Source organism: Aedes aegypti, chromosome 2, assembly GCF_002204515.2.
Source record: "Aedes aegypti strain LVP_AGWG chromosome 2, AaegL5.0 Primary Assembly, whole genome shotgun sequence".
NCBI classification, from domain to species: Eukaryota; Metazoa; Arthropoda; class Insecta; order Diptera; family Culicidae; genus Aedes; species Aedes aegypti.
Genome location: NC_035108.1, coordinates 169,552,785 through 169,566,392, shown reverse-complemented (window position 1 = coordinate 169,566,392; position 13,608 = coordinate 169,552,785). Strand labels below are relative to the sequence as shown.

Sequence of the window (13,608 nt, the reverse complement as noted above, 5' to 3'; positions counted from 1 at the left end):
AAACTGTGTAGGGCATATCGGACGAAGCATCGTTGCACTCTTTCTACACGAGCGATTCGAGTTTCGTGGTATGGAGCCCATACTTGAACACCATATTCCAGGATGCTTCTTACAAGTGAGCAGTACGCCGATTTTAAAGAATATGGATCACGGAAATCGGATGCGTTTCGTCGGATGAATCGAAGTACAGCAAAGGCCTTGGCAGCGATCGCAGCAACGTGCTCGTTGAAGTTCAACTTTTCGTCCATAATAACTCTAAGATCTTTAATAGATTTCACGCGGTATAGTCAAGCCTTATTTGCGCCCGCAATTTGGTGAAACTAATCTCTTTACATTTTATCGAAGATTATAAATATCAAGGTTCCCAAGTGGCTACCTTATTCGACAACGCGTAGACTCACCAGATTTTAAATTAACAGTTCTATTACATAGGTACGATTTCAACCAGTTAATAAAGCCTGTCGTGTTTTCTCAGGGTTAGGTCGTGCGGTACCTTTTCGAACGCTTTCGAAAAGTCCACGTAAACACTAACCACTTGGAAGCGTTTTTCCATACTGGAGTTCAGCAAACTAGCGTACACAGTTTGAAAAATCCATGTAATTTTCCGCCAATTCTAATGCACATGAAGGGAATGCGAAGAATAGCGTTATTTTACACGATGTTCAAAATTCATTCGCATGGTTTTTCCTATCCCTGTAAAATTCAAATGTCGCGTAATTCTTTGTTTGTTTTGATTTGGTTCCCCCTACTGAAGTGAAGAAAACGAAACAATCGAAACATCCAAATGACGATGTGTTTCGAACGAACAAATAACGAGACGTTTTAGCTCAAAACATTCTTTTATTATTGAATTGTTTCACATAGTTCTTTCAAGAAGACGAAGAATAATAACAGTGCTGGATCAAATCACCTGCTTTCAAAGGCGTGCAAGCAGCAACGAGCAACAAATTATCGCTGGCTCCTGTCGAATGATTCAAGCTTGCAGTAACGCGCAAACAGCTGCTCCACTCAATATAGATCTGAATCCGAACAACTAGCCATTTGTACGATTGATCATCACTGTAGTTTGGATTTTTTTCACACTAATTTCGATTTTAACACAAGTTATAAAATCTTCTACCAGTCAATATGGCGGCGGCTGCTGTTTGTGACTGCCGAAGCTGCGTCAACCTCATTCAGTGCTTATCGTGTAAATTTGTGCTTTTTAGCTTGAGTAGTAATGCGGCCTGTGTGATTTTAATTGCTTTATACGGGATCATGTACGTGCATTATACATAGCACAAATTTACGTTAAATTCAAGATAACGCGTCACAGCATTCTACGATTGGTCAAATTACGCTGCTATTATTATTAAAAACTTTTTTCTGTGTACGCCATCATGTTGGTACTATTAGAGTGATTCTTCATGAAGCCATGCTGATACTGTGAAATGAGAGGCTTGGCAGCGGAATACATTTGGTCGTGAATCAATAGTTCGAACGTCTTTGCTAAGCAGCAGAAGATCGAAATCGGTCGATAGTTCTAAATATCATGGGAATTGTCAGCTTTATGTATTGGTGTAATTGCAGACAACTTCAATGCGTCTGGGAAAACTGCTTCAGTCAAGGATAAATTGAATAATTGACAAAAAGGCATTGCGAATACCTTAGCACAACGTTTTATGAAAACAGGTGGAAGCTTATCCGATCCTGGGCCTTTCGATGGATCGATAGCGTTCAGGGCATCGGTGACATCAGCTATTAAAAACGTCGGCCAAGAAAAAGGCAACAAATCCAACGCTTCCGAAGACATCAAAGGAGGCGATGGATTGTACACCGATTTGAAAAAACCGGCATAAAGTTCGACTTATTCTGTAGCACGGTATACTGAACAAGGTAGGCTATTCCCACGTGTGAACAAAGGATTTCAATCAAAACATGTGTCGTCATTCCTATCGCCAAGCATGAGGCTTACAGGATAGTAAAAGAGAGCAAGCCTTGCTCTCTTTTGCACTCGTTCGAGTTTGCGATAGGAATGACGTCACTACCAAATGTCATTTTTCGGAGTATAATACTTTGCTTTTTTACCGTGATTCTGTAGGGCTGTGACTCGTTATGCCACCAAGAGACATTTCTGATGGGAGTGATTGCAAACCTTTCCTTCATTTGAACCCGACCAGACGGAAGAAACAAGGTTATTACAGCATGTGTTCCCCTGATATGATTTTTTTATATCATCAGTTGTTATAAAACATGTACCGTTAGTAGTTAAAATAACAAAAATTCTAACAAAATTTGCACCAAATTAATCTAAAATATAACAAATCCTGTTACAATTATATCAAAATTATTACAGAATGTGTTGCAAGGATGTTACAAAATAACAAAATTATTGCAAACTATGTTACTGCTTATGACATCGGTTGTTAGTTGCAACAAACTTATAAATGCGATGTCAAAAATATAACAAATCTTGTTATACATGTGTTATTAAAAATATAACAAGTTGAGAACAAAGCCATCTTGATAACAAAATTTTATCAACTTCTGTTATTTTTAACTGCGGCTGATAGAAATGTGTTATAATCTTGTTATGTGGTTCTGGTCGGGAAGAAACGACAAAACACAAAAGTATCCGCCTTAACCTCATTTTCGATGCGAAAAATGTACTCACGGAAGGATGAAGATACGCTTTCGTTGTATTCATTCTCGAGTCTCCGTAGGAGGGTTCGATATTCTTGTACGGTGTTTCAGGAAATGGCGACGCACTTTACGAAGGACATTTCGCCAGCGACGAGATCTGGGCAGCAACTCAGCACGAAAAACACTGGACTAGTTTGGAGTCGTGTCTGCAAACAAAATTGTACATTACTGAGCCATCTCTAAGGATGGCTATGTATTATGTTGATACAGAATTGCAATCTCTCGGTCAGAGTGTAGACTGGCCACTGCCACCTCAACTATCATTGCACTTGTTCAGCGTTCTGACTCATATGTGCGTGATAGTTATGATGTTGATTATGGAACTTTGTATCAGCTGATATGCAGCTGTCCAGTTTTTTGCGCAACTGCGATCCCAATTACTTGGTAAACACTTATTAAACTGATTAAAGAAGACTGAATCTTAAGGACATTATGTTATTCCTCACCCGCTGTGGTAATGAGCTATAGGCTCTCTTTACGCTCATGCATTTTTAGTGCGTTGTTTGAACCCATTGTGGTATGGAGCTACATGCTCTTATTTCACTTATGCGAGTTTCCCTCTTCAAGCGACCCCTCCCTTATTTCCTCCCATCTTTCTCTTTCCTTTCCTTTTCCATCGAGTAGATGATAAAATAGGCTTCAATATGGCACAAATCTTACGATTGGCGGGGAACGTGTGTCTGAAGCCGTCTTTTTAACACCTGATAGGTATAACAAATTATTTTTATAGGTATTTGAAATAACACTAAGACATTTTCAAGAAGGAAAAAGGATAGAAGAAACACATAGAGCCTTGAGCTCCTATTTGTTCTTTATCTCTCTGATTTTCTCAATTTCAAGCTATACCAAATTTAGTGTTTCATTTTTTAATGTTTTGTTATAGATTCTTGATTGTTATCACTTAGCACTTGCAAATTAAGCGAAGACTGTTTGTAATGTTTGTTAGTTTTTTTAGTTCTGTTCCATCTTCCAGTTCATTTACAAAGTTATATCAATTTATATTTTCATTTCTATTATTCATCAGATTTATCTAAAAATTGTTTTATTCTACGTCATTCAAAAGTTCCGCAATGTATTTCAAATTTGATACGAAAGTCATCGGAAGGTAAGACAAAAAAATCACAGCAAAATGGCGAAAAAACAACGAAAACAATGATTGACATCGGTGCCACCGGTAGAGAAATCCGAGTCTGTTTTGGCTCCCTCATCCGGTATCGATCGGTTCCAGCTTTTCTCTTTTTTTAGTAGTTAACGTACCACTCAACAACATCTTGTCGCATAGGCCCATTTTACGAACAACAACGACAATATGTATACGAGAGGCGAAAGCGGAGGAAAAAAATTACACGATATACACGAATTTACGAATTTGTTACACTTTGACGACATCAACCATTGATTCAGGAGCACGAGTATGAAGTATGAAGGATGGGATAGGGATGCGACTGTGTGCTGTCATGAGCCGCCAAACCATCGACCAAGCTCCTTGGAGAGCGAACGAATTTTCCCCGGTGAGTAATATTGCAAGCACACCCGTTTCATTGTCGGTTTATGTTTTTTTGTTGAAAATAAGTCGGCTCTTGAAGGTTTTCCCATTGGTCGATCGTCTTCGGCTTCATTTGATGTTTACTCGTAATTAATTGGACGCAAGTGTCATTCTGCCTGTTCGCCTTAGCGTTCAATGTTTACAATATAACTATTTAACTGCTGCAAATTTGTCGACACCAAAGAAAATTAACCACGGGGATGCCTCGCACGGTATCTAATGGATGTTTCTGAATGATGAAATAAAATGAGTTTAAAGAAACGATAAATACCGTTGGGAAGAAAAGTAACATAAACAACACATGGCGCGATAAAAGGTTTGGGATTGGTTTGGTAGCCCGAGGATTGTGTTAAGTACACATGTTGATAGAATGGTTTGATTGGGGGTAATTTAAACTGTTACAAATTCGTAACGCGCTCTCTGCGACGAGAAATTGAAGAAAAGTTTGTTACTATTTTAGTGAGAAATCACATATTTATAAACCATTCAGTAGTAATAAAAAAGCTTAGCCGTCGTATTTGAGGCATTCAAGAAAATGATGAAAATATCCATAGTTTTATTGAACATCAATTATTCAGACGGTAGGTTTCCATTCCTCGTGGATTGTAGTCTTTGGATATCATTCTCCCCAGTAGTAATGATTTTTATATTTTATTTGATGGGAAATATGTTTGTTTAGATTCGCTTCCAACTCGCTTCAGCGATCGGCTTGAACGTTCATGAGTAGTTGTTATAGGATAGAAAATCTGCATCTGGGGTTTTTAGTCAACGGTGAGTGGTGGGTGATTGTATGTAGTCATCGGAATGATGCTATGATCTGTGGTCATTTGTGTAAAAAACTGGGGTTGTAAAACAAAAAACAGAAAAAGAAAAACAAACTTTAGAGGAAAGGAAGGGCGTTGGTCAATGTCGTTGGACCACGACAATCTTCCCTCTGGTACTTGTGGTATGGGGCGGAGAACGGACAGGAAGGAAGAAAAAGAAGCACTGGTTGTTCGGGATCATCAAATCAAAACATAATCATTATCGCCGTAGCTTTTCGGTAAGTGTCTGTTTCGAGTTGGGAGTGGGCGCCACATACGGTGAGGCGGCAGGAAGTTCGGTTTACATGTGTTTGAGTCTGTCTGGTTTGGGATAACATCCAATCGAAATGGATCACGTAGTTCTTTTGATGACCATCCGGGTTGATGGCCTCCGACTGTTCAATGGCTAGGGGCAATCGGTTTTCTATTTTATGTTCTGTTTTAAAAGGTTACACAGCTAAATTAATTGTTTATATCAAAGGGTGGAGCAGGCTTGTGTTAAGTTTTTTCCCCTATATTTTTTAATAACATAATCATTCATGGTTGTTTGGCAAACCGATGTTTTGGTAACAATAATTCAGGGACTCGGATATCATCAACTTTTAACTTGTAAAACCTGAGCTATAACTTGTAAATCGTCGTTGGAGCAATGTTTAATATTTAAAGTTAGCGTTCAGAAGTAAGAGAAAACAGTTTACTAATAATGCAACAGTGCTTAAAAAACAAGACTTCTCAAGTAGGGCTGTTAAATGTCATGAACATCACGTGACTTTGACATTTGAATATTGATAATATCATCCTTCCTCGTGGAAAAAGTAATCGGAAAATGTTTTTCATGGTGAGCTTTTCCGAATTACTATCGGTTGGTAATATTTATAGATGCTATGTTTTGCATTGTAGAGTGCTATAAGCATTTTATTTTTTCCAAAGTTTTGACATTTAACAATACTGCTCCCAAGTAACCATAAGCACTAATAATAAGCCCTAAATCAGCATCAGAAATGCATACATGCATTATAACAGCACTACAAATGCCGCAACGCCACAACAACAGGATTTCTACCGCACAGAAACTCTATTACTGCATCATTGATGCTTCTAAGCCTGATGCGTATAGGCATTAAATAAGCACCATATTGGCTTCATATTCGCATATAAGGCATATTTTAATGCTATTTTGTGTTTTGACAGATATACCACGTGGTTAGTGTTTGCATGTACTTGGAAGAACGAGAAAAACATAATGTTTTACTACCACATTCGCTAATTTTATTAGCGTGAGAAATAATGGTTTATATTGGTTTCTTTTTTCCACAACAATATTTACCTTCTGTGGCCGAAGGAGCAAAGGAGCAGCACTTCAACAATTTAACATTACGGGTGTTGTAGAATAGAGACGCAAATGAGGAATTTCCATCACCATATAACTAGGATGGTATCGTACCACATTATCGTGCTCTTTTATTATTTGGGATAAGCACTAATAATAAGTCCCAAATCTGCAGCATAGATGCATCATAATAGCACTACAAATGCCAACATAACCAATAACAGCACTTCCACCACATAGAGCCCTATTACAGAATCATTAATGCCTCTAAGACTGATGTATACATGCATCAAATAAGCATCATATTGGCTCTATATTTGCATATAGGGTAATTCTATCCAGTAGTGTTTTGATAGATATACCACGTGTTTAGTGTATATCTATCAAAACACTGGAGTGGCCGATGAAGCAAAGGTGCAAGACTTCTATAATCCAACATCACGGGTGTCGCAGGTTCAAGACATATATGAGGAATTTTAATCACAAGGATCAACATGTGTGAATCATCGTAATAAAGATGAAATACGTTAAAAGTAATAAATATGATTCAGAGGGTTTATGGACAAAAGGTCGAAAGGACAAAAGGTCGAAAGACAAAAGGTCGAAAGGACAAAAGGTCGAAAACGATTTGCATGGTGGGAAATTTTTCCTTCTTTGAAAAAAGATTTTCGACCTTTTGTCCCTTCTTTTTTGTTCTTCGACCTTTTGTCTTTTCGACCTTTTGTATTTCGACCTTTTGTCCTTTCGACCTTTTGTCTTTCGACCTTTTATCATAGATTCATTCAGAGAAAAATAAAAGACTCTAAATCATTTCATTTTATTTTGCTTGTTATTGAAGATATGTATCTATTTTCATTCATACATCCATTTATCACGTGTATCAGCTGCTGGCCGCGTACGCGAAAACTCTCTGGCTGCGAACGCGAAAGCACAAAATTTCACTCTGAAAATCGGGTGAAAACAACTGTCGTTTATAATATGGTGAAATATTGGCGTTAGTGGTGCAGAGAAGCACGGTTATATCTTTGCATTATAATGGCACACTATTTTGCCTTTTGTGGCATTATAACAGCATTATATGCATTATAAAGCAGGCATGCATCAAATAACTACATTATAGACATTAACGTATGTGTTTTAAAAAAAACTACCTTTTAGACTTATTTGCCTGAAATTTCGAGCCCTGGTGGTGAGTATGGAAACCAAGAAAACTGCATGTCGCAACATAAGGGTGCACTGTTTTAGTTTTCAACTTGGTGAATTGTGTTGTAGAGAAACTAACGACCCATAATTTGAGAAAAAATGTCCTCTTTTGTTATTTATCCAATTTTGTATCGACACAAATAGCAAGACTGACGAGATAGGGTCCTAAAATTTTTGATAAAATTTGTTTTTTACGTAGTAACACGTTGTGTTTTTGCTACTGCTTTGGCATTTTTCCGCCTGGCTAACGGCTATATCATGTTTAATCTTTAATTTAATGAATTGGCCCATATTTGAATTATGACACTTTTGATCACCTTTGACGTTCACTAAGTCGACAAATATGCCACAGGGGTTAGCTCTATCTGATATTTCGGAAGGGACACGAAAAACAAAATACACCCAAAACTTGATTTTGAACCAATAGGTGAGACAAAAATTCAAAAACCGGAAAAACTGTGATTTGGACGCAAACCAACGAAACAGATTTGGAAATTGAGTAAACATTTGTTTCTGGCTTGAGGAAATTGAATTATTAGAAACTATTAGCAATGGAAAACAACGAGGAACATTACGTAAAATTTGTTAATTTTGCAATTAGAAAATAGATATTTTTTGTGAGCAACAGGGATGGGAAATGTACTGTAGCAAACATTTACCACCTCGACAATCACATTTTTCTACACGACCATCAAAACCCAAAGCAAACCATAACCGTTCAAAACAAAAAAATGTCACGGCTCTTCAAAACTTCAACCACAGTGGTGACACGATTTTTCCGATTTTCGAGGTTTTGCATTTTTGCTCGATAATGGGAGCATGAAATTGAACTTGTTTATAGTATCGCAACAGAATGATTGTGCTCTTGCTATTAGCTCTAATAGATTTCAATTAATTGAAAACACAAGCGAAATATTAGCGATTGAATTATTTAACATTTTTTTCAAAATGGGTAAATAGGAGTTCAAATTAAAAATGAACCTCGATGGTTTGCATGAGGTAGCGTTCTAATTAGCGGAGGTACACGTTAATGTAAATGGACCTTATATACATGCAAACACAAAATTTTTCTCCAACTTACTTCAAAACATGCAAAAATTGTAAAAGTATTGACCACACATATTTTGTCTACCGCCAAGTTTTGACGATAATATTACCTGCTTTGGGATCAAATGTTGTCCATTTTGACAAAGTTTTGAAATTTGAGTACATTGTGTTTATATTATTTTTTATGTTTGTCTCACTATACATATTTTATTATTACCGTATTGACACATATTCCGAACACATAAGGCCAACAGTGACTTTAAATGATCTGATAAGTTCAAATTAGCAGATATTTGCAAAAATTTCAATTTATTCGCAAAAATGTTAGCTGTTGGGCGTGCCGATAAAAAATTTGGTTTTATTTTTTAATTTTAACGTTCAAGTCAACATTTTGATTTAAATGCTGAACACTGTGTTCATTATGTCTCATATTCCGATCATCTTGATTTAAATTTCGAACAGCAAGAATAAATTATATTCAAACGAATAATTTCGCAAATAATATCATATGAGCTACTATCACTAGGCTCGAACTAGATAATCATTACAACTGTCATTGAAATTACGGGATCACGGGATTTCTTAGATGTTCAAAAACACTAGTATTTTTGTTGAAATGGAAGTAAAAATTCAACTATACAATGTGTTTACAATAAAATATAAAGAGTTTTTACTTTCCAAGGTAAAATGTTGACATATTACATTTCATATATGACTCTTTTATTGTAATGAAATAACTGAACAAAAATCATAGTTTAGCTTGACTAATTACGGATTTGCTATTGAGGTGTTTTTTTTTCCGAATTCTCTGTAATATTAATGACAGTACAGTAGTTTCTCGATTTTATCACTGCTCGTTTTAATATCGTTTTATTAAATCACTCTCGATTTTAGCACGGTTTTCCGTTCGGTTTTATCACGCCACAATAATTGTATGAATTTCATACATTTTACATTAAAAAATATCCTCAAACAACCAACACATATCTATTTGACACATCTCTCACGTTCGTTTCATTTTATTTGCTCTATTTCTGCAACATAAAGCTCAACTTTTGATTAAAATTATACGGCAGAAAAAACATTTTCATTATATGTATCACGCTTCAGTATATCACGACAAAAAAATGGATGCGTGATTTAATCGATAAATTACTGTATACATGAAAATTGGCATGTATACATGAAAAACAAGCATCTCAATCATTCAAATCTCAATCATTATTTTAAAACAATTAGCTTCAAATATTAGATGTAACTTTAGAACAAAATAACTGATTCAATATAATTGAGGGAATTGTTGGGGATCATGCTAAATACTGAAAATTATTGACTGAAGTTTAGGTGTACTTTCTGATTTGCTTTCGCATCAGTGAATCAAATTGTCATTTAAACAGATGAAAAACAAACAACAAAGTGAGCTCGCTCACAACTGTTTGTTCCAACTGTTGCGGATTGGGATACAATCAAACGCAAAATGGTCATGACAATCACAAGGCGCAACATTGTTGCAACTTTTTCGACTCGCGATTAATCAGTTATTTTAAACACAAAACCAAATTTGGTTTATGGATGCTGTTAGATAATGTGGCAATGTTTACCAACACAAAGAAAGTTCTCGAAAATTGCTATGCGAAGCCCAGAGAATCGCTGCATACGTGGTGATCGATCATTGTCATATTCTGTTCAAGTGATGATAAACTGTTGTAGCGGAATAAAATTGTTGCAACAAGAATAGGAGAGGACAATGTCTTTGTTTTTTTACGAGTTGGGTGACAATTGATTCACTGCTTTCGCATCCTAGGCTTATAAAAACGACTAGTGTTGAAGACAATAGCAATGAATAACCTTTGCAACTAGATAGATAAAACCGTGTTTTGCTTTTTCTTCTTTTTTATCGAATGAGGCTTGATACAGAGAAAAATGGTGTTGTTTTGCATTAAAATTTGGTAGTTTTCATCAAATTGTATATACATTTCGGGAATCCCGGAATTCGCGGGACGACAGAACTTATATCCCGGGAAACGGGAAATCCCGAAATTTGTCAAATCCCGGGATGTCCCGGGACACTCTAAATCACGGTAATCGACAAGTTTGGCTGATATTCGGCAGCACTTGCCTTAAACGTTCACAATATGAGCGATCAAACGAATGTCGGATAGAAAAATGTCGATTTAATGCCTCTGACCACGTTAGCTTTCCTAGGAAACGTTATGGTTTTGTTTGTTTTTGCCATTTTTTTTTAATTGGCGTTTTCACTGAATGTGTGTAACATTTGACATAACAAGCAAAATCAAACTATTCATGTTGTTTATGATCCAATATGTCTGATTTCTATGCAAAAGTGTCAGATGACATTCAATTTACAGTTCTTTGTGTGTCTCGATGTTCATTCTACCGCCCGTGCTGTGCGTTTTTCTATAAGATGTTTTTGAGGAAAAAATTTGTTCGTTCGGTTAGAGATACACTCCCGTGAAAAAGTCTGGGTTCACCCCCTCAAAAACATACAAAAGTGTTCTGTCCATATCTCTGTGATTGCGCGTCCAATTAAAATTCTCTAAGCCGCATTTTTCCAAAAACATTTTTTTAATTTTGTATACTAAATTTTTCCACGAGCTTGCGTAACTCTACGGTGAACCCAGTATCACGAAAGTCGCCAAAGCTGGAAGGGTACGATGGGCGGGACACGTTGTGAGAATGCCGGACAACAATCCCGCAAAAATGGTGTTCAACTCAAATCCGGCCGGTACAAGACGAAGGGGAGCGCTACGAGCTAGGTGGTTTGACCAAGTGGAGCAGGATCTTGGAAGTGTGGGGCGATCGAGGAATTGGAGGTTAGTTTTGCGTAACATTGTGGCGCAGGTCATGTCTTGAAGGACGTAGAGCCAGCAAAAGTAAAGTAAAGTAAGTATACTAAATTTTTACTTAAAGTTGTGACATTTTTCAAAAAACACACTGAAAAAACATAGCTAATTTCCTCAGCATTGGATCGACCAAAATTTAAAAAAAAGGTGTCATTAGAAACATAATCTTATATTCTTTGAAGGGCGCTCACGAATTTTTGAAGATTCAATCACGGCTATACAGAAAGAGCCGTATTCTAAAATATGTTTTAGTCTCCAATGCTCCATGTATGAATCCATTCTATCATTTGATATGGGCGAATGCACAAAGACAAAGTCTGTGAAGAACCTCACCCCATCGTTGATGTTTTTAAAGCTTTCATCACAAAGATATTGAACTCGATATCTGCTTGATAAAATATGAAGGTATGCTTCTAATTCTTCTCTAGCAAGGTGAAAGTAACAGATTGAAATCATGTCTAAAGTAAAAATCAGAAAACATTAGAAATATTGTTTATTTTTCGTTTTTATTTTCCATTGAAAAAATACCATAAAACATTATATGACGATTTTCGCATTTTTTTATGGGCCGTACTGTATATATTCAGAGATAGGAGGATATTCAACAACACTTGTGTGATAATCGTTTTCCAAAAGTTTTGGGGCATATAGGACTGCATGTTAAAAACGCTCCATTTTGCCCTATATGTATCCAGAATTGGTTTCCGGGAGAAATTGGCAATTTGACACTCGAATTTTAACAGTTTTGTTACATATAGTGCAATACGGAGCATTCCAAATTTGATCCAAAAGAAACGAAATGCGATTGAGTCAATAAAAGAATGATGTTATGATTCCATAAACTAGTAACTGCACAAGAAAACTGTTTTAAATATTTGAATTTTTATAAGTTTTTCTTTAGTAAATAGAGTTGAAATGGATAATTTTCGTGTTTTTACAAATACGTAAACTATTTTTGTTAGCTACTTATTAAGCAAAGCACTGAGAAATTCTAAACATGACTCATATTCCGAAAACTTGACTGACGATGTTTCAAGAAAACCACTCAAAGCGATGTTTCAAGAAAAACCACTCTCAATAAGTCATGTATGGAATTTGAGACGAAACAGTATCTTAAAACTGTCTAACAACTACCGAAAAGCTAAACATTACATATAATTTGCAATTGGATTAGATGGACAAATTGATGTGAAGATTTGCGAAAAAGTTACACGTCTTCTCAGTGAGAATCGAACTCACGACTGTCTGTTTTGCTAATTTTTCATAAAAATCGGGAATATATGATCGATATATTATGTCAGTTCCATCTACTGTTACCTTAACAAAAACATCGGTTTGCCAAATCCTTGCTATAAAGCTCCATTATTTTAAATTATGTTTTTTTACACACTAATATTGTTTCACGAAGTCCGATGATTTTACCGTAATCTCAACACCTCTTAACTAAATTTTAGTGAATTCGATGATTTCTTTACGTAAAATTTTGAAAAATTGTCATATTTCATTGCTTTAAAGTATCAAAATGACGGTATAAAAACGGATATCGGAAAAGAAAGCTTTACACCTCAATAAGTAATGGTCGGCACTTTGTTCATAACGTTTTTACATTGCACTGTGTAACCAGCTAATAAGAATTATCTCAAAGGAAAAGACAACACGGAGTGAAAAGGACGTTATTTACATGCCCACTCCACTTGAACGAAGCAAGGTAAACTGTCGCATAAATTGAAGAAAAAATCGAAATCAGTGGGATTCGTGAAAGCAAAATGGTGTTGCAGTAGTTGTAGTAGAAGCAACAAACGGTCAACGAATCGGATTGGGAACGTGTATACATTTTCCACAGGCAAACGAAACGTTCAAGGTAGGTCATTGGTGGTTGGGTTTGTCACAGAAAATTATAAGATAGTTGTTGCTCAAGTAAAGATAGCGAGTCAGTCGTCGAAACGTTAGGTGCAAAAGTTACAAAAAAACGTGGATAGGGCGATGATTGAAGCAAAGAACTTAAAATAAATCGTCATTATAGGTAAAATTGAAAGAGGAAAGGTCTTGTTTTGTATTTGTCGAAAACATTCCATTTTAATTATAATATTAATATTCCTTGAAGTGTAGATCAACTTTCAATCATTGAGATTG

At 36.1% G+C, this 13,608-nt stretch overlaps 1 protein-coding gene across 8 annotated transcripts in view; it reads right to left on the bottom strand.

Moving 5' to 3' along the window:
* LOC5572202 (potassium voltage-gated channel protein Shab) overlaps positions 1-13,608 on the bottom strand; it is a 365,295-nt gene that overhangs the window by 125,776 nt on the left and 225,911 nt on the right. The window lies entirely within an intron of this gene.